Source organism: Periplaneta americana, chromosome 14 (genome assembly GCF_040183065.1).
Source record: "Periplaneta americana isolate PAMFEO1 chromosome 14, P.americana_PAMFEO1_priV1, whole genome shotgun sequence".
NCBI lineage: Eukaryota > Metazoa > Arthropoda > Insecta > Blattodea > Blattidae > Periplaneta > Periplaneta americana.
This window is the reverse complement of record NC_091130.1, coordinates 142,442,180-142,468,424: the sequence shown is the minus strand read 5'-3', so window position 1 is coordinate 142,468,424 and position 26,245 is coordinate 142,442,180. Positions and strand designations below refer to the sequence as shown.

At 31.6% G+C, this 26,245-nt stretch overlaps 1 protein-coding gene across 1 annotated transcript in view; it reads left to right on the top strand.

Annotated features, from left to right (window-relative positions):
• Cdep (Chondrocyte-derived ezrin-like domain containing protein) overlaps positions 1-26,245 on the top strand; it is a 464,715-nt gene that overhangs the window by 403,345 nt on the left and 35,125 nt on the right. The window lies entirely within an intron of this gene.

Below are 26,245 nucleotides of genomic sequence, written 5' to 3'. Positions count from 1 at the left end.
TGTGAATAATTTGAATACAATAATCAAAATACAATATATTTTGCTTTCGTGGTTTATAAGAGTACCGTATCTCAGAAGTACTGTACGTACATTGTAATGCAGATATTGGTAATGATTTTCGTTCATTGTATATACAAGCTATAAAATGGATCTGGAAATGCGTGTGTTGAAGAATTTAAATGTAGTTTTAATGCAGAAATAGGCCTATCTTTTGTGAATCTTACGAAAAATACACATTTAAAGAAATGTTTAAAAATTATTTTTGTAAAATTGAAAGATAGGAATATTCATGTTGGTTAATTTTTTTATGAAAACGTGACCAATTCTGTACTATATTACATTTTCAGTGAAAGTTCTGTATAAATTATTAAGAAAGCATTTCCAGCCCCATGTGTATAACGATTATTTTCATTAATTCGGACAGTATGACCTACTTTTTCATTTACTAGCCGTATATCTGGTGCTTTCTGTATGATAAAGGTTATCTTGCTACAACAGTTTAGGAGATTTTTCAGTAATATGATAAAATTATTATTAGTCCTCTCCAAAATTGATAAATCATGTGTAAAAGTAAAATAAAGGTTAAGTTGGTAATGTAAATATTTCAACTTCATTCCTTTAAATTTGCTATCATCTGAATGCTGTTTAAAGATTTCATTGTGCATTGCTTTAATAACTGGATCTTCATTAATTATTCACATATTTATGTTAAATTGTTTCATATGATACACGATTTTATGTGATAAGAAATGAGACTGAAAAAGAACATTACCAACATATCCGAAGTTCCATATTCACATTCGTCAGAGTAGTGATATTAAAGTATTAAAATTTAAACTTAAGCCTGTATTAAAAATTTGTAATAATTTAGCACCAAGGAGAAGTGCTTGAATTGATAAACTGACATTGTCAGTCCTTTGCAATCCCTCTTATTCAGAATTTGTATGAAGTAAATTGCCCATATATATTCTTCTTTGCATAAGTTAATAATTTACTAATGTTTCGTTTGTGCTGTGCGCCATGAAGAGCTATTTTTGTAAAATATTATTGGCATTTCAACACCTTACCTTGTGGTAACTGTACTGGTAAATTAATTGGATAACTATCTAATTGTCACAGTGAATGTCTGATACTTCACGAAATCAGAGGCTGAATCAGTTGTAAATAATGTTGGACCTTTCCTATATCCATGCAGTATTGGTATAATTAACCTTTTTGGGCTTGGCTTGTCTCGTTATTTTTGTTTTATTTAGTACTACTGTATTGGGTTCGTTAAAATGTTTATTTGGCCCATTTTTTGTTTTGCAAACAGCCAGCTTCAGTGAATATCCATTTTGAATCTTGCATATACTACTTTTAACACTTGAATATAATTAATTGATTAACTAGTGGACTTACTCGTGTTAATTATGTAAGATTTGTACAGCTTACAGCTGTTTCAGTGCTTCACGCACCATCTTCAGAGCCTACTAGATCACGGCGTCGTCTCGAACTTCTCTGCCTGTTATGTGGGTGTGTTTGATTGTTGAAAGGTGTTGAAGAGTGGAGTCAAATAGTGTGTGTGTACTGAAATTGATCTGTGTGTTGAGAATTTGATCGGGGTGTGTTTTAGTGTGTTTGTATATTTCGTATTGTTCTATTGTCCGTATTTATGTTATTGTATGTATGGTTAGCATTGGCTATGTGATCGGCGTATGTATGCTGCATTCAGGACAATGGTACACAGATTACTCAACATACCCATGAACAACACTACAATGAAGAAGTGAACACAATCAAATACATAGCACAAGAAAACGGATACAATCCAAACATAATAGACAACATCATAAGAAAGACAAAACAATAACTTAACAAACACAAAAACACGCAAAACACAACACAAACACAAGAACACAAGAAATACATCACATTAACATATGAAAACAAAAGCACACTTAAGATCGCATCTTCATTCAGAAAGCAGAAATACAACATAACATACAGAACAGAAAACACACTACAAAGACATCTCAACACAAAAAACACAAACAAATAAATACGACCACACAGGTGTATACAAACTCACATGCAATAGTTGCGATAAGTTCTACATAGGACAGACAGGCAGATCATTCCAAACACGATACAAAGAACACATTAAAGCAATAACCAGAGGACACAATACATCTACATATGCCGACCACATAACCAATGCTAACCATACATACAATAACATAAATGCGGACATGGAAATCCTACACACATAACCCAAGAACCAAAAACTCAACACACTAGAACGATACGAAATATACAAACACACTAAAACACACCCCAATCAAATTCTCAACACACAGATCAATTTCAGTACACATACACTATTTGACTCCACTCTTCAACACCTTTCAACAATCAAACACACCCACATAACAGGCAGAGAAGTTCGAGATGACACCGTGATCTAGTAGGCTCTGAGGATGGTGCGTGAAGCACTGAAACAGCTGTAAGCCGGACAAATCTTACATAATTAACACGAGTAAGTCCACTAGTTAATCAATTAATTCAGTGAATAATTTCCTAAAATATAAAATATTGGAAGTCACGTTTGTTCGCTCAATTACAATGACATGCCATTATCAAAACTATAATATCTAAATATCGTTTAATTACTTGAAATATGTTGTATTACAAATTGTACTAAAACTTCTCTTGCTAAATTATTACTATACTACAGACGAGAATTTTTTTTTGTTAGGCATAGAACAGATGATAGGGATGTGACGTGGTAGTGAAGTTAAAAAAAAAAAAGAGTGTAATTGATACCACTTTTCTTAAATTTCTTAGAATTCCTGTCCTGCAGTTGCAGAGATATAGGTAACCCCAACTATGGTATATATCTCTTAGGTTTTGCACTGTGTTACAAAGGAAGAATAGTTCACTTCCTTTTTGGAATATTGACCTCCTGTTTGGAATATTGGCTGTTCCTGATACCATGCTCCAAAATTTTGGATCATTCTCCCAACTTCACATGGTACAAATACTTATAAGGTGTACACTACAATTATTGTCAACATAACACAAAAATTTTAAGTGTTATCCTCAGGAATATTTATAAACATTGCATTAAGCATTTTTATTAAAATCTTATCACAATTTTTATATTTAAACCATTTCAAGAAGATACACGTCAAGTTGTCACATCTTGATCTGGTAGCTTATGAAAGAGGTGAATTTTTCATAGCACATAATGCATTACCAGCATAGCCGGCAATATTTCTGTGGTGAAATATGTTTGTTAGCAACAAGTTGGTTGTTCAGTACTGTTTTCCAAAGCTTGTCTTACCATCCGTCTGCAAGTTGACTTGTTCATGATTTAGTTGCATTTGGAAACGTTGTTTTTCCCAGTCATTCAACTACTTGCCCAGAGATATAAAGTTTCCCTTCCGTAAGATTTTTTTTGTTGTTGTTTCATTTCTCGAACTACAGTTCTTATGCATGATTTTAATTTATGATTTTAATTTCTACTATTCTGTCATAATTTGTAGAATTTTTAAAATTTATTTACGTAATAATGTAGACGTTCTTTCTTCAAACCTCCCTTTGTTGTCCTAGTTCTTCCTTTCCTTCTCAAAATAATTGGAAAGATATTTTAAAACATACCAACTCTGTAATTGTGATACATACTCATGTATTGTGATCATGATTTTGTATTGAAAGATAAGCTGTTTTGAGGGATGAACTATTCTTTTATTTCATTGTGCACTAATTATGTATTTATTTATAGAGTTGGTATGTTTTTGGAGACTTGCTAAACATTAATAGGCCTCAAGAGCAAGACTCTCATTGACATTATGAATACGAAGCACAATCTGTTACCATCATCTTTGTACTTATTCCTTTCTAGCAAAAGAATAAACAATGAATAATTTCAGTTATGTGAATTAGTGTGTTGAAATATTAATGCAATGTTTTTTATACGAATCAGTTTCTTAGATTTAACTGTGCTCTCAAGCACTTCTAAAGTTGTTTTGCTTTAAGGGCATTTCAACTGTTGTTTTTTTTTTTTTTTTTTGGCATACTGAGATGCCATTTCACTGTTACTTTTCAAAATTTTTAACTAAATGAAGCAATATTTGACCTTCATGTCTCTTTGTTGATTTTCGTATTATTTGCTTCCTGAAACAGTGGTGTTCAACATTTGGCTTAATCTGTGTACATGATGTTGTATGAGATAAATAATAACGAAATTCGTTAATATTAACAGTTAAAGACAAAACAGTCAAACATTTAAACATGCTAATTGATAAATCAAAATTATTATGAAAAATTACCAATAAACAGGAAATAGAGTGAAGTTTTTGTAATATATAAATAGAAAAAATATATTAAAGATTTTATTAATTTGTCCTACAGAATAATATCTGTAATACTGACAATCCCGGCCAAATAAGTCACTCAGCTGAGTGCGCCCCTTGTATAATTGCAGTTCACCTGGACATAAAACGTCAACATATATGCCTAACTTGGAGTCAGGCCAAAAGGAAAACATTGAAGGAGGAAAGTTCGGTCCGGTGCTGTGGATTGAATTCGGCGTAGCTCAGTGGTCAGAGCGCTTGGTACGTAAGACCAACGACCCGGGTTCGATCCCCGGCTCTGGAGCGAATTTTTCTCCTTAAATATTAGAAAAAATGTAGTTGTTAATTTAGCTCTCATGTTTGTATTGTCGAATTGTCTATAGTCTTTCTACTATTTCTAAAGTGTTAGCAATTTGAAAACCAGTTAACTTATACCCCTGATCACATATAACAGATTGATCAGCCTAATACAGTTTCAAGACAACTTTTATCAATTTCACTATGCTGCCATCTAGCGATTGCAAAAGAAGTCACGTTATAACCCTGATGGAAATGCATGGAGTAATAGTTTGCAGCAGCACTTCCATCTAGCGGAAATTACCAAAAAAATAATTTCGACAGTGGAGATCCTGGTGGTTGTTCTTTTTTTATGTTGTCATTTCATAGCATGGGAATGGCCAATCTGATACATATGTGATCAGGATTCATACCATGACGACAAACCACTTGAGCACCACTGTGTTAGTGACTGTTTTTTCTTCTTCAGCTTTAAAAGACTATATTTCATTTCACTATTGCAATCATTGTCACCATTTGTCTTAATGGTGGTGGATTTTCTTGTTTTTTGGAAACATGTTGAATATATTTATTTAATATTGTGATTATTCCTGCAATTCCTGTAGAATTAGAAATATGCTAGAAGTGCCACCCTACAAAATACAGCTTTTGCTCCCTCTGTTTATGAAACTGGTACTTTATAAAATCTTCTTTTAGATGTTTAGAACTTCATTTACATAACATTGAATGTGACCATGTACAATTATTTACCATTAACATGCATGAAATTGTCGAGGGATTCAGAAGTCTGCATATTTTAAGTAAAAGAAAAGTCATATTTCCATGCCTTAACGATATTGATAGAAATTCGAATACATGTGTTTATACTGGGGTAACACCAAGATTGCAGTTAAAGTCAATGCTAGATGGAGTTTTGTAATTGATGTTATATACTTGAAGATAAACAGGTTGGTTGATCAGTCACTTGGTTGATGAATCAGTTGATTGATTTTGAATCTCAAGTTGGTGAATTCAGCATACATTATATTGCAATATTGTTTAAGCAATTTCTTGATATTTTAAAACTTAACTATTTCACTTTCATTGATTCTCTGTAACATTTTAAATATCATTTTCTTTAATTGTGTATAGTATTTAAATTGAAACTTTGTAAATTAATATAGGCTATAGGTTTGTTACAGATTTTGAATTCCTCTGTACTTCCATAATAATTAATTACATACATATATATTTCATTTTGTTAATGGTAACTTTTTTTTAATTATTCATTTTCACAATATCTATACATGTGCAATTACGTAATATTTTACCCTTTTAGGAAACACAGGTTGCTCAAGTTCGTACGAAGTACTAACAATCTCTCTGATTGTCTCAATGATAAACTGTATGTAGAACACGTGGAAAGCTGTCATAAGTACTTTTTTTTATAACTTGCCTGAAAAGAATTAATGTAAAATAGTTCGCAGATTGTCGCAAGAATAAAATACTCTTTCGCAATCTGGTTATAATCTTAAAATTATTGCATTATATTTCTCTGGTTTAAATTTTCGGTTATAATTTGATTCAAAACTAACATTAAATCACTTTTATGTATTTCTTTTATTTAATTGTACTTAATTTATTGTACATTTTCCTTCTCTTCATTTTTGTATACCTTTCCCTACCAATTTTAGCCTAAGGGGCATAACTGTGCTAAACCATTAATGTTATCTTCATTGCCACTTTATACAGGGTGGCCCACACAAACTGTTACAAGATAATTTCTCTTAAATGATTCGATAAAACCAAATTATCGATTTTTTCCATGTCTCCGTAGAGAAGAGGGCCTTTTATATCGCATCATGAACAGCATTTCGTTGGGCGTCACTCATGGCTCTTGGGCAGAGGGCAGCTCTGATATTTCGGATGGAATGTTGAACATTCTTTTGGATATTCTGATTCTTCTCATCAAATCGGGCAACTTTTGTTTGAAATATTTTTTTCTAAAGTGAGATCTTAAGAAGTTACAGCTTGTTTGGTAATATTACAGACCCCGAGAAAAGCCCAACTGCGAACCTGGGCCACCTGCGTAACAGTCTTATGTTCTAGACCACGCAGCCACCACACGAGTTTAATACAGTTCTAATATTCTTTGTGAACCAGAGAAAGAAATTTTAGAAAGAAAGATAACAGTAACATTCTGATAACCATCTGTTTTACGTATCCAGCACTATTATGCCCTGTATGTTGGCAAATGAAGGGTACACGGGAAAAACGAACACTCTCACAATGCTCTAAAGGGTGATGTCATTATCTAATTCACTGTATTACTACAAACTTTAGTGTTATTTTTACCAAAAGTGGTAAAGGAGAATTAAATCCACAGATACACTTATCATTTCCTTCATTTCAAGTAGAAACACCAATAAATTTTGCAGTAATATACTGAAATAGATTACTATCCCACCTCTAATGGAAATGTGACATTGTTAGTTTTTCCTGTGTACTCTTCAAATGTTAGAAGCCGCCTTCGCAAAAGAATTAATAAATGCAAAAGTTTACCGATTTGTTGAGGAAAACCAGGATATGTGAAGGGTAGACAGGAAAAACGAACACTGTCACAATGCTCTAAAGGGTGATGTCATTATCTAATTCACTGTATTACTACAAACTTTAGTGTTATTTTTACCAAAAGTGGTAAAGGAGAATTAAATCCACAGATACACTCATCATATCCTTCATTTCAAGTAGAAACATCAATAAATTTTGCAGTAATATACTGAAATAGATCAATATCTCACCTTTAATGGAAATGTGACATTGTTCGTTTTTCTTGTATATGTATAAAAAAAATAATAATAAAATAAAAAAAAACCTTTCATAATTCCATTCAAAATATCAGCTGCCCCCCACCTTCTCCCCTGTGCTCAATGGAATGTCGTTCATAACGAAATCTGAAAGCTCCCCACCTTCTTTAATGAGATTTGAAAAAAAAAAAAAAAAAATCAACATTTTGTTTCATTGAAACTAACTTGTTACATTTTATACGAACCACTTAGTATATTTTTCGGATGAATTGAATTATGTAGAAAGCATGATTTAAGAAGTCAGTAATTAAAAAAAAAATTAACTTCCAATACTTATCTAAAATTTATTTTTATATGCACCTATAATTTCTTTGTAATGATGGTGACTAAATGAGTCATATCTCATGTGTGTTATTGGACCCAACTGTTAGATTTGAGATGAGCCAGACCCAACCATCCGAGGTCAACAAAGAGAAACAACAAATTTATGAGCCTACTATTCCGTATTTTCGAGAAAAATATCAGATGGAAGGCACCTGGGAAGTACATGGTTTAATGATCGGAGCGAGGGGCACCATCCCACGATCAACTGTAAACACTATCAAAACATTTGGAATCCATGACATCATTCCAAAAATAATAACTTCAACCATTAAAGGATCTGTGGCAATTCTGAAAAATCATTTATACGGAATATCATAATCCCCCCCCCCTTTTCTATTCGTTAGTGTGTGATTGTTACAAATAGATGTACAAATTTATTATTTCTTAAATTTAAGCTCCTAGTTCACATTTCAATTTGACTCATCTATTTTACTGTAATCATTACTATTCTTATATGGGTGTTATTCTGTGTTTTTGGCAACCCAGGATGCCTGGGCAGACTATTTCTTGGAAATAAATTATATATATTTAGCGGAATTTTGGAAACCAGTCTTCTCGAATTGCATACTTGACAGTTAACAGTGTTCATTGACCCTAGAGATTTAGTACTTTGAAATTAAGAGGGTTAAATACAGTAATGGAAATGTCTGCACTGCCATTACATAGAGTCCATCTACAGTGTAATGTAAATGAAGTTCAAACAGGGTGAATGCTGGAAAATAGTATGAATATGCAATTAATTCTTAGACTGTGTTATAGAAAATCTTACTCTCATTTTTGGCTTTGGGCTTTTATAACGAGTTGCACAACCATGTTTAAGAAATAACCCATTCCTGTAAGTATGTTAACCTAACGTGTGATTTTTTAACAAAGAAATGTAGCATAAATGTATAACTACAAGTGAACAGCATGTAACTGCCATATGGGAGGATAAATGAATGTGTTAGGTTTTAGGAACTTACTACATGAATTTTAGTGAAAGAATCTGGTCAAGTAATAAGTACAAAATATTCTATGTTTTTTACCAGTGAAATTGTTTGTGATTTTATTTGTTGTTGTGTTTTTGTATTGTTGCTGATTGTTGCTTTGTTACGCATTTCGTGGAAAAGTGAGATTTGAAGTTTTTCGAAAAAAAAAGATAGAATAACTACCCTTGTCATCCGTGGAAAATATGAGTAGTGCTCAATAAAAACTGAGGATTAATTTTTGTAATTTCGTGAGAAATTTATAAGAAAATTCCACAAATATTAATTTGTAATATTGAAATATATTACCAGTATCTGGTCATCATCTTGCTGCGTGCTTAAATGTATTTCCATATTTGACATCATCTAGAAGAGTACATTTTTGTCGCATAGTGTATTGTATTGTATTTATTAACATTCCATGGTATTCATACATTGCTTTACAGCTAGAATATGGTACAAGTCAAAAAACTTAATACTATTATAAAGTCTTAATTTATAGTCACAGTCTAGATGAAATATATACAGACGAGATTTACAATATAGTCTACTAGTACAACACAAAGTTTTAGTATCAATTTCATGAAGTGTTATTGAAGGTCATGAATTCACCTACAGAATAGAAGGCGTGAGAAATTAGGTATTTCTTTAATTTGGCCCTAAATAATCCTATGTTTTGAGTTTCATTTTTTATATCAATAGGGAGGCTATTAAAAAATTTTACTGCCATGTAACTCACTCCTTTTTGATAGCACGATAGACTTACCGATGGAGTATGAAAGTCATTTTTTTGACGTGTATTTATGCTATGAACTGTTCAAGTAGTTACAAAGTTTTCACGATTACATACGAGGAAGATTATTAATGAAAAGATATACTGAAAAGCCATGGGAATTATTTGTAGTTTTTTTAAAATAGTCCTACACGATTCCCTAGATTTGGCACCTACCATTATTCTAATTACTCTTTTTTGTAATAGAAATATACTGTTACTATCTGTGGAATTTCCCCAGAATATTATTCCAAAACTCATTACCGAGTGGAAGTATGCAAAGTATATTGTTTTTAAGATATTGCCATTTACTATCTTTTGCATAGATCTAATAGCAAAACAAGCTGAATTTAGTTTGGGGGTAATTTCTTTAATATGATTTTTCCAATTTAACACATTATCGATTTTTAAGCCAAGAAATTTGGTTGTTGTTGTTTCTAATAAGGATCTATTGTTAATTATTGTGCTAGAAATTTGCGAGGTTGAATTTGGACAGGATTTAAATTGAATTATATTAGTTTTGTTACAATTTAATACTAATTTATTGACTGAGAACCAGTCACATATTTTGAAGAGAATTTCCTCTGTTGAAGATTGGAATGTGTTGGAGTTATTAGCTGTAATTACTATACTTGTGTCATCTGCAAATAATATGGAATGACCTACATCTTTTATTAGGGGGGCAAGATCATTTATAAACACTAGAAAAAGTAGGGGACCTAATATTGATCCTTGAGGAATTCCATTATTAATAGTTCCCCATGTCGATGCAGATGCATAGTAAGGGATATAAAAATAAAAACTTTAATTTCTTCATTGCTTAAATGAAATGTATGGTAAAAGAAGTGATATGTTTAAAAAAATAATTACACATGCAGTGGTTAAAAGAAGTTAGTATACAGGTAAATAAGTGGTGAGTTTGGAATTTCTAGACTACCATTACTTACTTACTTACGGCTTTTAAGGAACCCAGAGGTTCATTGCAGGGTTCAAGCCACAGTCGCATTTGTCGCATTTGTCTACTTGACTTCTAATCTAATTGCAGTAAGGTGTGACAATAAATTATCGCATTGGACAGAAATTCATACAGGAGTAAGACAAGGCTGCGGCCTTTCACCGTTGCTATTTATTATATATATGAATCAAATAATTAGAGAATGGAAACAATTGCCTCATGGATATATACAACTCAATAGACATTTACAACTAGATTCATTACTTTTTGCAGACGATTTAGCTCTGGTGGCGTCCTCAGAAGATGAATTACAACGTTCAATTTTTAATTTTAACAAAATTGGAATTAAATATGATATGAAAATCAATAAAGAAAAAACTAAAATTATGGCCTTCTGCGGAAAATACCCTGTGCCTAGCAAAATATGTTTAGATTAAAAAAATATTAGAAAGGATAAATTATTTTACATATCTCGGATACACATTAACTTTTTTCAATGAAGTAGACATTTCACAGAAAATTTCTAAATACACCAAAACAATGGGAGTAATTAACAACATTATGAAACCTTCCCTAATACAAAGGCATACTCGAATTCGCCTTTACAAGACCTTGGCAAGACCTGTACTTTGTTACAGCAGTGAGGCATGGACATTGAGGAAGAAAGACGAAAGCAGAATAACGGCTAATGAAATGAAATTTATGAGATATACAGCGGGATATACGAAATGGGATCACAAATGCAATGAAGATGTAATGGCAGAATTACAATTAGAACCTGTAATTAATCACGTAAAACATTATCAGAACAACTGGATAAATCATCTGCATCGCATGCATAGAGCTAGAATCCCAAAAGTCATGCTCCACTATCGTCCAAACGGGAAGAGATCTCTCAGTCGTCCAAAGAAGCGCTGGATTGAAAATTCAGCTGTGAGATCGTAACAGGCCATTTGGCCTAATACTTGAAGGGAAGAAGCAGAAGAAGAAGACTTCTAAAAATGCAACAAACTTTTAACATAAATGTGCAAAAATGCGACAACCACATTGGACTTCAGAAACGAAGATAGTAATGGAGAACATGAAATCTAAGATATGTATGAACTAAGCGATTCTGGAGAATCTGAATTTAAATGAAATGCTGATGAAATAGGCAATATTCGAGAATTATTGAGTAATAGATGTTCAGGAATGGATTAAAAAAATTTGGTGCAAATATATAATAAGTAAACAATTTCTTTTAATTGATTTATATAATTCCATCACATATTGTAAATTGTGAGCGGGGATTTAGTTGCATGAATCTTGTAAAAACTGGAATTAGAAACCACCTTTCAGTAAAAGAGTTAACACTATACTATCAATAAATCTTGAAGGGCCTACTAATAATAAATTTCAGTGTTCAGAATACCCACAAAATAACGTATTTTAATGTAATGTAAATTCAGCAGTAATTCATTCTAAACATATCTACGTCTAATGATTTACTTACATAAATATTTCTAGAGTGTGGCAAGATGGATTGAAAGTAATAAAACTACAAGAAACAAATTAGGTACATAACTTTTTTTTTCTGCATACTGTATTAATTTTATCTTTCTATATAATTATTTAGGCCGTAAAATTGCACAACATTTTTGCAATTTGTACAAGTATGATTTTTCATTTGTGCATTTTTGCGACAATTATTTATTTTCTAGCTTAAACCCTGGTTCATTGCCGCCCTCACATAAGCCCGCCACAGTCCCTATCCTATCATACTTAGACTACCATTAGTAATGGATATTTGAAGCAAAGCAGTTTGGTGTTCATTACAACAAAATTGTGTCAATAACAACTAAGGTTGTTATTATTTATTAACACAAGTGACGTAGGTAATGCTGTTCTCATTAATATTTTCAAACAACTTTGAACTGTTACCTTGTGTAAGTATGAAGTCTGACTTACTTCATGTTGTTTTAACGTTTGAAGATTTGATGTAATAATAATGTAAACTGAAATTTTACAGTGTGCTATTTCATATCAAAATATTAAATCAAAGGACACACACACTCATGCACACAAATACAACTAAGCATACAGCAAGATGAGTCAACAGATATTAATTTATTAATTGATACTTTTATTGCTAACAGCTACAAGCTAAAATCATAGAAAATCATTCTTGATCTATATTAAATATTGTATCACGTTTTTTATTACACTTCTTTCCTTCCCCAACAACAATCAGCAGTATAAAAAGCTCAAATGAAATTCTTCCTTTTGTGCCAAAAATTGACAAAACTTTCGACATGTTCTAATAATATTAGTTTATCTATGCATTTCATAAGTCTTCAATGTGGCCGTTTCTTTTCGCAGTTAGTAGGAAATACAGTCATAACTATTGCATTTCTAAAATAAAGTTTTATTTACCTAATCTCACGCTTGTCATTAAAATTGCTGTTTATTATATCTAAAAGACAAGCTAATTTATATTTGATGCATAGAAGTTAGTCGCATTAGTATTCTAACAGCTCCTTAGATATTATTTTGTATCTTGAGCACAAATATAACATAACATGTAGTCCTCCATAGCTTAATAATTACAGAACTTCGAGGGCAGTGATTAAGTTACACGGGTCTCTGTGTGATGTTATAATTGTGCCAAAAGTATAAAATTACTCTTCTGATTCGATAACAACAGTTTTCTTGTGGGAGGAGTATGATTCTTATATCATATGCAGAACTATTTATATTATTCACTATAGATTGCAGTTAGACTTTCTGCAAGGTCTTTATTCACATGTTATCTAAGTAGCTGTAGGTATAAGCTGCACGAAAACCATGGCTGGGTTTGGGAAAAGAAAAATGGGGTGTGGTGTTCATCTTTAAAGATATATTCCTCCCACATGGAATGAGTAATATGAAACAGGATTGGTGCGGAAACTACTGTTTAGAAAAGATTGACAAATGCAATATTCAACTTCCATAAAAATCTTAAAATCATTTAAAATTTCTGGTTTTCTTCAGTAAGTAGTATCTATATTAAATAGTAAATCAGTAATTATTCACAGCATTATAAATATCATAATTTTCCTCCATAACTGAAATATAAATTTAAATGTAATATAAAAAAATCCTTGTCCACTTTATTTGTGAAAAACTTTGATTTAGTATTTTATACAATTTTCTTTGTTCTGTTCATTCATTTTCTTCTTAGTCAAGGTTATATTGTAGAGATGTAATTATAATTTACAAAAAGTCTTAATTGTGCTACGTTATGAAATATTTTGAAGTAAGACTTGCCATAAAAACAAGAGATTCATGTATTCTTTCCCCTGGTATTAACTAATGATGGTGATGACGACGATGATATCCCTTCTTTACATCGAAAAAATGTCTTCTCTTGTAAGCAAAGAAGTTCTTCATTTATTTTGAGAATCAAATTCCAGTTATTAATATCATAAGGACTATGAATAATTTTTCTACCTTCAACCTTCAAAAGAACTGTTATTTTATTTTTTCATAGTCTTGGATATCTGAAGCGAATAAATTATTGTTTCCAGATAAAGCACTGTATTACTGAGAGGAAAAGTATGATATTTTAAATTAAATATTTAAATTTTAAATTCCTTAAAAAAATGCGCAAATTCTCACTTTACTTTTCTACTTGTTTGTTTATTTTGTCTGCATATTTACATAAAACGAACGCCATGTTTCTTCCAAAGTCAGTGCCTCACTCAGGTGAAATTCTTTTGCATAGTTTCTGTTGATAAACTTAATTAATTTAATCTAACGCATTTATATTTGTAAAATATTTTCTCTAGTCAAAATTGCTTACATGAATCAGAGACGAGCTTTTACTTTATTTTGTGTTGTATCTTTTTATCTACTATTGCTTTGAAAATAAAACATGGTGCTTATAAACAGGGAATCTTTTTCTGTAGCATTCACATTATGCCACGTGCAGAGACTGCATGATTAAAATATCCTAGCAACCACAAGAAAGATTTTCATGTCAATAGGATTTTACATGCATTAGATTTTGTCTTATAGTTGCAAGTAAGAGGATGTTGAATACATTAAAAAATACGACACAGTAATAAACGATTTGGATATTATCTCTTAGCTAGTTTATTATTAAGCATTTACATTTTTAGGCTTAGTCTTAGAGAAGTGAAAAGTGAAAATAACACTGATTAGGTTAGAAAACATCTTTGTCAATAATTCTGTGAACAAGAAATTAATTCTTTTAGAATTTTCTACTTCTTTATTCTCTCAGAACTCGTTTTATTTTACATTGCTTATTGGGAAGTTAGTCATTTTTGTAGTACTTGTGCATAGTTTTATAGCAAGAGATATAAATGTCAAAGTCGTGTATTACTGGTACCTTATTTTTTAATATTTAGCATTTTCGTCTATACTGATAAAAACATATGCATGATATCGCAGTATCGAATTATATGAATCCGATGGCAATAACTATTATCAATTATAAGGAACGCACAATAAATGTAACATATGGAAGACTGAAATCCAATTAAGAAGCCTGAGTATTATACCTGGCAGAAAACAAATGCAGCACAATTGGTTTAAAGGATGCATGGCTATGCTGGCATTGAGGAAAAGATTCCCTGTTATTCTTTCATAATATAGACTAACTTCTTGCATATGGCTTGCAACGAATTTTGGCTCTGCAGCGAGAGAAATGTGAAAAGAAAAGGAGTACATTTGGGATTTCCTGTTGTGGACGTGACATGTTCCATACACAGCCATTGGTTAGTGAATAAAAGCGCAACAATATTATGAACATACATTGCATTACAATTTGTCTTGTGTAGCTTTAATATCACCTGTTGTTTGTCCTGTAAAGAGACCAAAAGTAATTTATTGTACAGTAAATATACTTGAAATTACGAATCGAGTACACCCAAGTCATGCTTGTGTTGGTGGAGGGTGGTTACTGATAGAAACATTGATATTATTACCATAGTAAATGATTCGGTATATCGGACTTAATGTGTATTTGTTGGGTTCTTTAGTTTCTGTTTGTACTTTCAGGGTATGTTAAATGTTAAAATTGTTCCTAGATTTAGTTGATACAGGATGTTCTTTCTATGTGCGCTCACATATTATCTGTGGGTACAGTTTTTTAAACATCATTATCCTGTATATTTATGTGGTACAATACTGTGAAAGACTTGTACTTTTTTCACTGCAAATACCACCATAAACATAGTTCATATCAAAACAAAGAAAGAAACTAAATCTAGACAAGTTTACAAATTTTAGATAAACGATTCTGAAAACCTCTCCCTCTCTCTCTCTCTCATTCTTTTACTATGTTCAAACTTACTTAGTGCCAAAAGTATAATTTGAAAATTGATGTCACCAAACATACCTCTCCCCCATTTGATAGTCTATTATATATAGAATTTCTAAGAAACAAAAGTGAAAATTAAATGAAGTACTATCATATAGTAGGTCGAAGGCAGTGAAATTAACCCTGGGGGAAAGGCTACCAGACTACTTCACATGTAATCAGCTTGATATAACTGATTAAACATATGACTGATCATATTGAGATCCTCCCCTGTGAGTTTTTTCTCTGAGTGATGTAAATTATTAGAATGTACATTGAAAATAAAAGATATCAACTTTGCTTAGATATATTCTCTTTAGTCCTGTATGAAGAAAAACCATTTTTATGCATGCTGTCTTAGATTTCAGTACATTAAATAGAAAAATGCGTAGGCCATTCAGTAATGTCACGTAAAACATATTTTTAACGTAGTATAATTTCTTATAGTTAATACAATCGCAGAGCAAGTCTGACATCTCTAAAACTGATTTTGTGTACAAAATTTAAGTTATTGACAATCATGTGTCTGATTTGGTCAGCTTTATGAGAGATATTTCTGCTGACTTAAATTAAATTCCGTGTTCCAATTTTTCTCATTTTTGTAATGAAGCTAACACTTGATTTTAATAGTAATATGCGTTACAAGAGTGATATGTTGAAGTTTTCATGTTCGAGGAAAAGTTTGAAAAAGCGAAACGTAGTTGAGTTTTTTTAATTTCCGAGAATTGAAAGAAAACATACCGCTCGTGTATCGTACATTATTTTGTGCGAAGATCGTTTATTACATACCTGAAAGAGGAATTTCTAATTAATTGCAATGAAATCTCCATCTTGGTTTCTGTTCAATGACGGCAAGTTTGCAAAACAAAAATATCTATCTTCAACATTGTTGCTTTAAAATGTTTTCTGTGTTTACTATACTCCAGCAGGCCGTGATATATGTCTGTCTTTTTTTTCCCCCAGTGTATGATGAGTCTGGAATCTTGTTGATTTTTTCACGGCTTCCTTAATGTTACTTGCATCACGAATGCAGTAACTTTAGTGGAGTTGTAGAGTTTACTTAATTTTTGCAAATATTTAAAAACAATAATTAACAGTGCAATTTAGGTGAAATTGCAGTGGTAAGTTTCCAATTTATAATTACTACTATATTGAACGTCTCTAAAAATAATATGTTAATAGCCTAAAGCAGTAAAATCAATATGTCACTTAAGCGGTAAGAAGAGGGAAATTGTTATGTGTGTTAGGTTGGGAATACTGAATGTGGAATTTTAGACTTTCCGCGGATTGGTTTTGTGCGGAAACCAAGCAAATACGCACGATCTCGCACAAAATAATATTGAAGATATAATTTTTAAATATATTTTCTTTCAGGCGATATAATCTTTCTTTAATTTGTACGAACTTTACAACAATTTTCGTAATTTAGTTTCGTAGTTCGAATGCTGTATAAATTGTATAGTCTTCATTTGTTTATAATAATATTAATTTTATTGTTAATATTAAATTAATTTTAAATGCTCTGCCATTGTTTATACTATTGGTATTTAGGTTTGTTGCTCATAAAGAATGGTATAAACTTCCTTATTGTCTTTAACAGTTGAATTATGACTTATAAGTGAACATAAATAAATGAAACCTAAGGAGATAATCAAATGAAATAAACTTGTACAATATGGAGAGCTCTTAAAATATACATATAATCAACAGAGTTTTAACAGAACTTTCACTATTTCCTGAATACTGATATAAATACAGCAATCATGTAGGAGGTGAATCGTTATAGTTTCATTCTCTCTTGTGTACTAACGCACGTTTAAATTGTGATAGTACTGTTGACAATTGGAGCTAAAGAGAGTTTGTCATCAGGTGTGGAAAAAAGTGATTGAATAAACTTTTTTAAAAATTAATTATTTGTTAAAAATTATTTCTCTATACCGGTACTTGTGTCCAAACAATATGAATATCGTCCATTTTGTGTAGATTCAACATTTAATTTAATTTGTTAAAAATTATTTCTCTATACCGGTACTTGTTTCCAAACAATATGAATATCGTCCATTTTGTGTAGATTCAACATTTAATTTAATTTGTTAAAAATTATTTCTCTATACCGGTACTTGTTTCCAAACAATATGAATATCGTCCATTTTGTGTAGATTCAACATTTAATTTAATTTGTTAAAAATTATTTCTCTATACCGGTACTTGTTTCCAAACAATATGAATATCGTCCATTTTGTGTAGATTCAACATTTAATTTAATTTGTTAAAAATTATTTCTCTATACCGGTACTTGTTTCCAAACAATATGAATATCGTCCATTTTGTGTAGATTCAACATTTAATTTAATTTGTTAAAAATTATTTCTCTATACCGGTACTTGTTTCCAAACAATATGAATATCGTCCATTTTGTGTAGATTCAACATTTAATTTAATCTGAACGTATGATAGAAGCATATTGTTACCTTTTCACTTTAATACAAATTTAATAGCTTAATTAGTAACATTGCATCACATATTTCATTTCATAGCAGTAAAATATAAATAAATTCAATAAAACTATTGAAGAACTTAAGATAAAGACTGATTTTTTACTTAAATAACTACGAACTATTATATTGAAGTTAATATTGTGCAATTGAAATCACCTGCAGAATACTACAAAGATGTACATCATCTAAAGTTATTATAGTGAGTAAAATAAATATGGATGTTTATTTCTTTGTTAAATGTTTACAGTATTTAAATTTTTATTGCATATTGTTAGTGAAAAAATAGAAATTAGAAATCGGTGGTACTTAGTTGTGTTTTTGTGATATATGTGCATAGTTCTTTCACATATATTGTATTTTACATTATTATTGGGCTGGACTTTGAATTTTAATGGTATGCCTTTCAATTATACTTTAATTTTGATACTGAAAATAAATATATGATTATGTAAGCAGGTAGGAAATTGAATAATTCATAACTCATTCTCTGTTGATACTTTCTGTAATAAGTATATAATTTTGAAATTATTATTTTAAATCTATATGTTTAGAAGTCGTTAATTATATTTGTAATTTGATCCAAGTTTCACTTTGTTATAAATCACTAATATACATACAATAACTTACTGTAATTATCTTCTTTCATTTGTTAAAAAGAACTGCACTCTGTACATAGAAGTGTACATAGTTAATGTGAGAATATTAATGCACCTAATTTTCTAAGAATCTAGTTGTACAGGATTTGTAAGTTTTGCATGTCATTTTGAATTCTGACAAGATGTAAAACTATTGACTCTAATTGAGTCCAGCCCACGAGGTATGCTTGTATGTTTGTGCTATATTTATCATTCTAACAAACAGCTTAATTGCGATGCAATCAATAATGAAGCACATATTATTCAATTCTTTTATTACCGACTTCGATAATAATTTCAGTTTATACATTTGCTATTTATTTCGTATTAAAAATACAAATATGTAGATATACAAAAGAATAGGCTTACATGTATTTTCGTACATTAGTTGTTATGAAATGGCATTTTATACTGAAACGTGACTTTCATTAGAACTTTGAAAATTATTGCACTCTTTTAAAACTTCATAAAATAAATCGTACATTGTTCACAATATTTTCTTATAAATGGCTATGAAGATCCTTCAGTCGTTTATTTATCAATACAAATCTTCATTGTAGTAATATCTTAGCTTTTTTTTCCGTTATGAGCAAAAACTGCCTGAAATATCTCTATAATAATCGAAGAATATTTTAAAAAGTATATGAACTACAACGATAAATAAACATACTCTAAACGAAATTAAACAAAGTTTTTATAAAGCCAACTCCTTTTTGTCACCCCAGTTCCAAAGTATTAATGCTAAGAGCTTGATTCTAAGTCCTTATTAAATCGCACACAAAGACAATTGAACACTTTTTAATTTCCATAGCAATAAATATAAATATATATTGGCAGGTGAATGAAAACTGATATTTTAACAAACAAGTGAGAACTGTAAAAGTAATAGGAACCAGTTGGGTTAGTAATGTATTTTTTTTTTTATAAAGCTTACAAATGGTTTCTTGTCATTCAAAGAAGCCTATTAGCCTTTGTCCTTCATTCAATTTTGAGAAATTTTTTATTCCAAAGCAGTAATATCTTATCTCCTAAACATTGCATTAAAACACTTTCAGATAAAACTCTGTTCTTCAAAACATAAATGGGGCGGGGAGGGGGGGAAGACATAATAAATAATTCAGTGATTTACTGTATGTTACATAAAAATTTTAGAGGAAATGAAAAGCGATTAACTAAATGCAGCGTTTTACTGATTGAATTCCTCAATGATTATTTGAGAATGTTAAACAGTTAAATACCAGAATCACAAAGAAAGAAATGTTGTATATTGCTGATAAAGATTAGTAGGTCCTATATATATATTCTGAGCATGATACATAAGCCGATAAAATAAAATATTTTTGGAAAGTAGTTGAGAATTAGACGAAAGGAAATGTAGGTAGATCTCTATTTATAGTGAGGAAGTGTCAAAAATTATTTTCATCCATTACTGTAATGTTAATATATAAAATCTGTTCTTTATAGTACTAATAACTGTGTTCATACACATTCAATGGCAGAATATTTTAAAGGTAAGCTCTTTGCTTTTTACATACGAAACGTGTGCAATGATAAATATTTCAATAGGTACCGGTAATTGGTTCACGATTTACGACCATTATAAATATTTTGCGATCTGAGTATCTCTCCAAATTTTCTTTCACAATTAATGAAGTCGGTAATAAAGGAATGTATTTATAATTGCTTGTTATTACCACCCTTGCACTTATTGTTTTTGTGTGTTTTTAAGCTGTTCCTTAAATTGATGTTGACAGCTGTGTAATACATAGGGTTGTGTTAAGATGATGTTTTGTTCTGTTTTGCTAATAATTTCTTTGCACTAAGTTCGTGTTCTGGGGGTTTGTTTGCATAAGTATGTCATTATTACACACAATAATTCCTTTCAGTAATATATAGGCATGAATTTTCTTGTGTTAAGCACCAAAATCTCGTTGTAATAATCACACTTTACTCTTGGTTTTTTTGCCGGTTTGCCTTAAGTTCTCATTGTTGCATTTATTACCTGTTGTTATTTTTTTGTATTACCTATATTCTGGTATTATTATATACAGCGAGTCAAACCTAAGGGACCGGCACTCCTTCAAACTTTCATAACTATGGTCTGGCAAACACATTGCCAGGTCTCACAGATAATGTTCTTGTCATCTTATGGCACTACAGTCTGACAAGTGAACTTTCGCAAAACTGGTGATTATTTATTTAAGGAACTGGAGAGAATCTTACCTAAATTTCAGTGCATTTGTTCAAAATGGCCTCCATTACATGTTACAGTGATATAATATGAAGTTCTGGAACGTTTGCTGGAGTTCATCCTCAGTTATATTGCTTGTTGCAAGATTAGGATTGTTATAGTCGTGACACTGTTATTCCCGGCATGACTTCTCCTCTTTGCTTACGTCTTAGGAAGTGAAGGCTCTATAAAGTCTAGGTAGGTAGTATCGTTCGCCATTTTTGTTCTTTCGTTGCCGTTGCCATACGAGAAATTTATTTGCCACACCGTTAAACATTATCATATTGTAGCTCCTATGATAATAAATCAAACGCACTATAATTCAGCAAATAATTGAGCGGCAAATAACGTCTTCGTGTGCTTTCTGTGAACGCCAACGAAAGAGCCAAAATGGTGGGCGATTATGTTAAGTATTTATCGAGCCTTGAGAAATGAATAACGTCTTCTTCAGCAAATCACAAGACACACAGTTTAAATGTATCCGACCTGCAACGCGATTGGCTGCCAGAAATTAGAGCGACGAGACAATACATAGGTGTGCTTTTTTTTTTTTTTTTTTTTTTTTTTTTTTTTTTTTTTTTTTTTTTTAGGGTGGATTAGAGCTCTTGGAAAGAAATCAGTGTTTCAGTGGAATTTCGCTTCCAGCTGAGAATGGAGGTAATTTCTTAGCAACTTTTTTGCCCATTTTGGGACCTTTATCCCTTTTTTGCTTCACTCTGTCTTTAATCCCCTTCTACTGCTACATTTTTTTTTTATATTTTCCACATCACATTTTATCATGTAATTTCCATTTGAATTTTCATTGCAATTTGTAATATGTATCTTGGAGTGAACAGGGGACTGAAGGCAAAGCACACCTGCAACAATGGAAAATTCCACTCGCTGACTGTTCTTAAATAAGCTACCTCCCTAGATCTGTCCGTGAAGCAACTATGTATTTATAACGAACCCTCTTTTTAATAATTTTAGTTGGTTATTTAACGACGTTGTATCAACTACTAGGTTATTTAGCGTCGATGGGATTAGTGATAGTGAGATGAGACCGAGGATTTGCCATAGATTACCTGACATTCGCCTTACGTTTTGGAGAAAACCTCGGAAAAAACTCAGCCAGGTAATCAGCTCAAGCAGGAATCGAACCCGCACCTGAGCACAACTCCGGATTGGCAGGCAAGCATCTAATTTCACTGGAATCAGTAATCTCATATAAATTGTTTCTTAACACAATCACCTTGTTTGACAAGCTATGGTCATGCGAGATTTATCTCACCAAAATAACTTAGTAAGACCTAATTAACAGTAAGTACATACTTTCGGCATAGCCTGTGATAAATTCTGCATTAAAAATCTTACCTAGTTTTTTTTTTTTTTTTTTTTTATCAATTTACAGCATGCTGCACATACATCCGCAAACTGGAAACTAAATTTTAACGCAGGGAATTTAAATACGAGTGCTTTCGGTTAAGAAGTTTAATACAAGATTTCGTCATGTCAAAGGTGTTCAAATTCCGATTTTTCATTCTGACTCAGGAATTCAAGCAGGATCTCATTGAAACTATTATACGATGCACTGTTTCCTTTGGTGAACGATACTGGTTATAGCTTACTGAATATAGCCTATATTATAGACATGTAGCCTACATAGTTTCGAATGAGTTGATTTCAATTAATTAAAATAGTAGAAAGACATGCCAAAATAGTTGAGTGAAACAGCTCCTTTTTTCTATGAAAATATCCCCTAAAAATCTTAACTCTTCTTATTAGGCACGTACAACATTTCTTTTTATTGAATCAAATAACGGTACTGGTAATTTAACAAAAGCACCGTCAAAACTTGTGTGAAACGCAACTCTTATGGCTTCTTCATTAGATACATTTCAACGAAGAAATGCTTTGCTGTACTGTGTATCTAACCATGTTTAAAATACGTATTTCTCAGTAAAAGCAGAATTGTGTCACATGTATAGTGCAGCAACTGAATTCTTACTGAGCTGTGAGATTGCTGCGTGACAATTATTGTACTGAGTTTTCCTAACCTCATGTTTAGAACGTAACAGAGAACATTTTGAGCAACTACATCGAAATTTAGGTAAGATTCTCTCCAATTCCATAAGTAAATGCTTCACTAGTTACACAGAAGATCACCTGCCAGAACATTATCTGTGAGAGCTCGTGATCTGCCTACCAGTCTGCAGTGCTAAGAGACAGTAGGAATGCCAGTCCCTTAGGTTTGACTCACTCTTTATTTTGTTATATGTTATTGTTTTAACCCTCATTTTCTTTCATATTTACACATAAGATGTTGGTATTAAAGCTTTCATGTCAAGAATATGCAAATATGCATAAAATATATTTGAAATATTTGTTGAATAGTGCTTGCTCTCGAATATATTGTAGTACTGTAATACATTGGCTGGAGTGCTGCTGCATTTATTACTTTAAGGATGTATATTGCTTACATTTTCTTTTGTATTGTAGCATGTACAATACACAAATATAAGATTATATATATTAGAATGACATCTTCATAAGCTGACATTGTGGGGACTTATTTTCTAGGGAAGCTGTGTCAATGAATACCGGTATTTTTCTTTTGAGAATTCAGGGTTTAGATTGTCAATTTTTTTCTGACTGCTGCTGGATGTACGAGGGGGATCCAGGAAATAACGACCGTTTTGTTGTAATAATTAAAAAAATATATATTTATTTGAAAAAACAAAGTCTGTTACATAATTGAAGCTTCCTTTACTTCTCTACATAATCACCACCTACATTTAAACATTTGTCGTATCTGTTCACTAGCTTTAGAATTCCCGTGTTATACTCCTCTGCCGCCAGTTCATTAAGCCAGGTGTTCACTGTCTTCTTCAACTCTTCATCATTTCCAAAACGCGTACCACCCAGAAAGTCTTTCAGCTTAGTGAAAAGGTGAAAATCGCTAGGAGCAAGGTCTGGACTATAGGGCGGATGATCAAAGATTTCCCAACCGAATTGATCCAGCAATTCTCGAGTTGAAGCAGCAGTGTGCGGGCGGGCACAGATTTTGTGGTAGCCAAGATGTTGCGACACAATTTCACCAAGCAAAGAACGAGAAATGTCAGGAAAGGCAATATGCAATTCGTCGAGTGATGTGCGCCTGTCTTGGAAGATTCTGTCGTTCACTTTAGTCTTCTGTGATGAGTGATGGGCGTCCGGGTCGAGTTTCATCATGGACATTTGTTCGCCCATTGTTGAACATTTTGCACCATTTTCTCACATTTCTTTCATTCATTACAGTATCACCATACACTTCTTTCAATTGCCGGTAAATTTCTGCAGGTTTCAAATGTCGGGCATTCAAAAATCGAATCACACTCCTCACCTCACAGTCGGCGGGATTATCAATCACGTCGTTCATTTTGAAGTAACACAAAATGCACAATGGCGACTTGTTGCAACCAGTACTCACAACATTATGAGAACACATGTTAAGGAAGCCAGTTGACCTTCAAACAAGGAAGGGGAGTCAGCTGCGCGGCGGGTATGCGCAAACGGTCGTTATTTCCTGGATCCCCCTCGTATATTACCATCTTAAGTTTTAGTGACGTACAATACAGTTTAATGTAAGTTCCTTACTTGTGTCTAAATAATATTCAAAATTGTTATGGGACAGTAAAATAAAATACTGATGCGAGATTTTTCGGCATTTTAACCATGTCAGAAATGCGAATACCAATTTCCCGATCTAGATGGCTCAGATGCACTGTATATCCAGGCATACCGTTATTTCCTTCCTGACATTTGATGAAAAGATATTACTATGGAACACGTCAATTCAAAATCTCACAGGTCCACAGTATACTATGTGTAATGATACAAGATGAGTTAATTTAAAAATTACCGTCAATTAAGGAAAGACTATTTGAAGGAAGTCTAGTGATTGCCTAATATTCTCAGTAACAAATGACACTCGAAACTGTATAAAAAGTAAAATACATTTTAGTTCATTTAACATTTTTCAGGAGCCTTTAATTTTACTCTTTTCTTTACAAAGCATGATCATAGTTATGAACTTTCATGAAATTATGCGTTATAGTCTTTTTTTTTATCGTACCCTGAGCCTGATTTATTAGGGAGGAAGACGACAAATATCTTGCTTTGAACTTACAAAATGGAAGGGGATGATAATAGCTCTTATTTTCTTTCCTCTTTGTCTCTCTTGTTTTCGTGAGAGCGGTACTATATCTGATGTTGTCTCATATTATACCTGGCCCTCCCTTGTACATTTATCTTCGTCATGTGTCTTCAGAAATTCAGACATGCAATGTTTGCTGTTGAATTGAATTCCAATTAATATATATTGGTTATTTTTTTTCATGTAAACATACATTAAACTAAAATGTCTAATTTTTTTTATTACAATTTAATATTTTTTAAAAATATGTATCAAATTCCTTTTTTTTTTTTATATTAATCAGCAGTCAGCAATGGTAATAGAAAAGGCTGAAGTTGTCCAATATTCCTCATTCTGAAATAAATATTTGCCTGTAATTTATGAACATGTGTTTTATTTTTTTCATTATTAATAATGGCGGGAAATAATTAGGTCTGTGTTATTTATGAAACAGTTTACGGCAATCTAATTATTGATATGGTTTTAAAATTTTAATTGTATTTAGAAACATTGTAACTTGTAGATTATTTGACATTAGATGAAAATATGTAACTGTGAGGTCTTTTTGTTATAAGTCCACAACTAACAAAACAGATTTAAGTCTAGAAACTTGAGAAATGATAAAAGTTTTCTTTTAAATAAAAAAGAAAATGTAGATATGATGCTTGAAAGGCTCTGATAATTTGGAAAAAAAACTCCGTCGAACAAGAGTGTATTGGTTAGGATATTAAATTTTCAAAGACTACATAGTTACATATTTATATTGATATGATTCACACGGATTAAAGTTAAATGGCTGTTTGCTAATGAATAGTTGATGCCTGACAATATTTTGGTGTTATTGTTGTTTAGTAGTTATTTGTTCTTTGTGAGCTGCTTGGGTATTTTAATTTTG